Raw genomic sequence first — 4301 nt, forward strand, 5'->3', positions numbered from 1 at the left:
TTTTACCAGCAGTATGATTTACCGACCCTTCAGTTTCAGTTCCTTGATCAATATTCAAATAGCTCTGTACTTTTGTATATCCATGAAATGCATCAATTTTTGAAATATTATTTGCTGACGGACATTTAAAAGATGTACAAAGGCACGTGAACATATAATTTCGTTGACATTTGTACACGTGTGATGTCACTAACAGCAGATAATATCCCACCAGGATGGCTATTGTAGCTTTAAAATTCCTCATGTTACCTGAAATAAAGAGGGATTGAGATATTTTTCCAGGGAAACTTAAATTATTATACTTATATTATTATTTTTTTACCGAAATAAGTTAGGAAAAGTTAGATCTAATGTGAATATGTCAAAATGTGTCGCCCTCTATACTATGGGGAAGTAACATCAAATGTGAATATGTCAAAATGTATCTCCCTGTATACTATGTTTGACGTGTTTTTCATTTTTCCTGCAAATTATTGTACCAAAATTCATTCAAGGTGGCTCATTTTGAATGTAATGCAATGTATGTTGATTATCCACACATTAGGGAGTTTTAATGTTTCTATGTTTCCACAAAAATTAATTTACAAATCGAACATACGTTGGCACTACCTACTCTGATGGTTGAAGCATTTACATGAGGTGATTCAGAATTTTCAATAAGCGATATATTCATCCTAGAAAAAGTTGAAAAATTAAAGACTAGCAAGTATTAAAGAGGTCAGGAAGTTTCCATGTTTTTTGTTCTATGATGGAGGAAGCCGAAACGCATTTTCCTCAAGGAACTGATATATCCTAAAAATATTTCTTTTTCAATTTTTGAAATAAATTTGAAATGGGAGTAACTTTGGAAACTGTTGTTACTTCTAAAACGACTCTGGTTCAAATGGACTAAGTACTACACTATATTGAATATCTGTGGGATGGCAAATGAGTTTTCTGAAATACAACAGTATTTTCTATAAACCTTCTTTGAGTATTTTTACTTTTCACAATCTGATAAAAAAATATAAAGATTGCAATGGAAAACTACTGCTTGAATTCGTAGCATTTTTCAAAAAGAAAAATGTTCTATCAATCAGTACAGCTTCTGAAATGTAGAAAGAGTTTTCTGAATTTCGTTATGTCTCGCTCACTAGATCTGCGTTCGTTAGATGACTATGAGAGCGAGAGAAATAGAGAGAGAGGGGATTCCCAAGTATCTTCCTAGATCTTCGAACAAGAAAATTTTATGTGGAAAAACTATTCCAACGTTTACTTTTGTGAATAAAATTCTAACTAATTCATTTGCATTCAAGGAGAGAACCATTTCTAAATAGTTTTAATACTCACGTAAAATATTGACACAAATACCACAAACACTTGTAACACAGAGAATCTTTCAACGTAAGTCACAGAAATGAATCTGGAAAATGAATCAAATGAAATCGAAACTTTATGTCGAAAAGTCAATCAGAAAGAGGGGATAATCATCTCAGGTGGCAAAATTAACACAGCCATAAGGCTTTGTTCCAAATTTCAGGTCACTTCGTAAAACTATTACTGACATGTACCTCAACTATCCAGGTAAATTTGTAAAATGGATTATCCATAGAGAAACACCATTTTAAACAACTCAATTCATGCCATGCATTTCGGGACCTTTATGAGACAGGTAGATTGAATAATGTGAAATAGTAAATGTCAGATGCAAATTAATCCTAGTCAAATGTTGTTTGGATTAACAAATTATTATGAATTTTGAAATTATATCCTTCTTTCATTTGGTTCTTTCTACAGGATCGGTTGGAGTTGGTTTTGTGAATCAAGATGTCAACAAGTCTTGGGAAAGAAACAAATTGGTTTTCTACTTCTCCATCTTCATACAAAAAATGTAGGAAACTTCCAATCGAAGGCAACTGATTTCAAAATGAAGGGTATGCACTGTAAGCTCATGTACTGAATAACGAGCTTGGATATGAAACAAAATATTGAGCAAGAATATTTCCAATATTATAACAACGCTCTGCTGAATATTCCACAAAATCAATATGACTTCGAATATATATTCATCCCTCCTAATAAACATTGATCTTGTGAAACATATACCTACAGACACTATATTGTCTCTTGGGAAAATTCAGATTCCACTCAAGTATTCCGAAGCAGTTTGTTAGCAGCTTATGTCTTGGAAGAAAAAACCTTTTAATTTTAATCCGCGAACAAGGGTAAAGTACGTAAAAGACATAGATTTCGTTACAACATTTATAACATCTAATGGAGACAAAAAACGAGTTTATTATCTTGGAATTTGCTTCGTTTTCTCCAACTGTTTTCCATTTCAGAATCGTTAAGTGCTGGAAAATTCATCAATTAGAACAGTGTAATGAATGTGGAAATTGCAACTTTTGAAAAAAATATTTCAGCAGAAATAAAATTGAGTCTAACATCTGCCTACTGAGAAGATCTTGCAGAAACCTGCCGAAAACAACTACTTCTTAGGTTAATATCACGATGGACATAGAATTATATTCGGCAGACATTTGTACATATTTCCTCATAAGGAAAATGTTTACAGATCATCGAAGTAAAAACCAATGGAATGAGCACTCAAATCGCCAAGTGACGACTAAAGTATGGTAAACTTAGGGTAAGATAAATCTAAGCGTATTAGTCGTGCTTATGATGCACTGTTTGGAACTTTTGGTGTAGTAATGAATATTATTGGAATATATATATATATATATATATATATATATATATATATATATATATATATATATATATATATATATATATATATGCAGTCAAGCTGCATGGGAATGAGCAAAGAGTACTTATCTATTTATTTTTTGATTTTCATGGAATTATTTTCCAGCCGCTTGACTGCATTAACCTTTCTAGATTTCATATAATTTCTAGAAACATGAGGATTCGTTTTCCGATGGCATTTCAGGTTAGCTTCCCAAATGTCTGCTACCGCAGTTGTCGGTTGATTGGTTGAGATATATATATATATATATAATATATATATATATATAATATATATATATATATATATACAAGAAGCTAAAAATAGAAATGTGTTCCTGAAAATATTATCCCATAACACAGAACAAATCAGGGATATTCAGAATAGTTAGTTCCATATTAAAATTATACTAGGGCATATAAATAATTATTCGAGTGGGTGGGTGATGAAATATTTAACATATCACAATGTATACAGAACACATAAAAGTTCAAACCAATAAAACAATTCGATGATGTGAAATGTGAAATATAAAAATTGCAAAGAGAAACTAAGAAAATTCATAGAGTACGTGATGTATTATATATTTTTGACTGAGCCTTGAATGAATATGAAGTAACAGAATATTTAACGTGACATGGTAATTGGTTAAAATCATTAAATCCTCTGAAAAACAATGATTTCATGGATGGATTCGTTCTTGTCCTGGAAATGTGGAATTGATTGGTTGTTGTTTTTGTGTTGTAGTCAAGAATTTGATTATTGTATGTAATGAAGAAATCAAAATATTTTGGTAATAAATTTCTGGCTATTTTATAAATAAATATTATACTTGAGTATCTGCCACATGATACCACTTGAGGGCACTCGGCATGAATTAAATTGGAGTGTATCTTACATTTCAAGATGATTCTTAAACCTCGATTCTGCAGTTTCTGTAACTTCTGTATATTGTTTTTATCCAAAAGATGAAGCAGAGTAGAACAATAATCAAAATAGGGCTGAATGATGGTTCAGTATATTGTTATTTTTGAAAACATGGAAACTTTGTAAGAGATTCATGCGTTCCACTTTTCTACAGCGTCATGTCCGTAGCATGCAGGTAACATGTCATCTGCTAATAAATTTAAAAAATCATAACCTTGAATAAAATTTACATCATTCAGGCAAATTATAAACAGCAGTGGTCCCAGGACACTTCCTTGAGGTACGCCTATATTCATTTGAGAAACATTTCATCACTCTAGTTATTTGTGACCTGCGATTGAGATAATTTTTGAACCAACTTAAGGCTATTCCATCGATTCCATAATATCTCAGTTTACGAAGTAATATTTGCCTATCGATAGTTTCAAATGCCCTCTTGAAATCAAGGAACATTGCTACTATAAATTTATCGCTATCGACTTCAGTTTTTTAAACTATTTATCTTGGGTTTTCTTATGTCGCAGGTTTATGCAAATAAGCCACAGACTAGAGCGGTCCCCAAAGCCTATACCATTGGTCAAACTCAACCTGATTTATGTGCCAGAGTAATTGGCATCAACAGGTCTTTCGAACGAATAAAAACAAC

Source organism: Leptinotarsa decemlineata, unplaced genomic scaffold, assembly GCF_025532065.1.
Source record: "Leptinotarsa decemlineata unplaced genomic scaffold, Ldec_3_MD MMD2_tig00001621_RagTag_RagTag, whole genome shotgun sequence".
Lineage (NCBI taxonomy): Eukaryota > Metazoa > Arthropoda > Insecta > Coleoptera > Chrysomelidae > Leptinotarsa > Leptinotarsa decemlineata.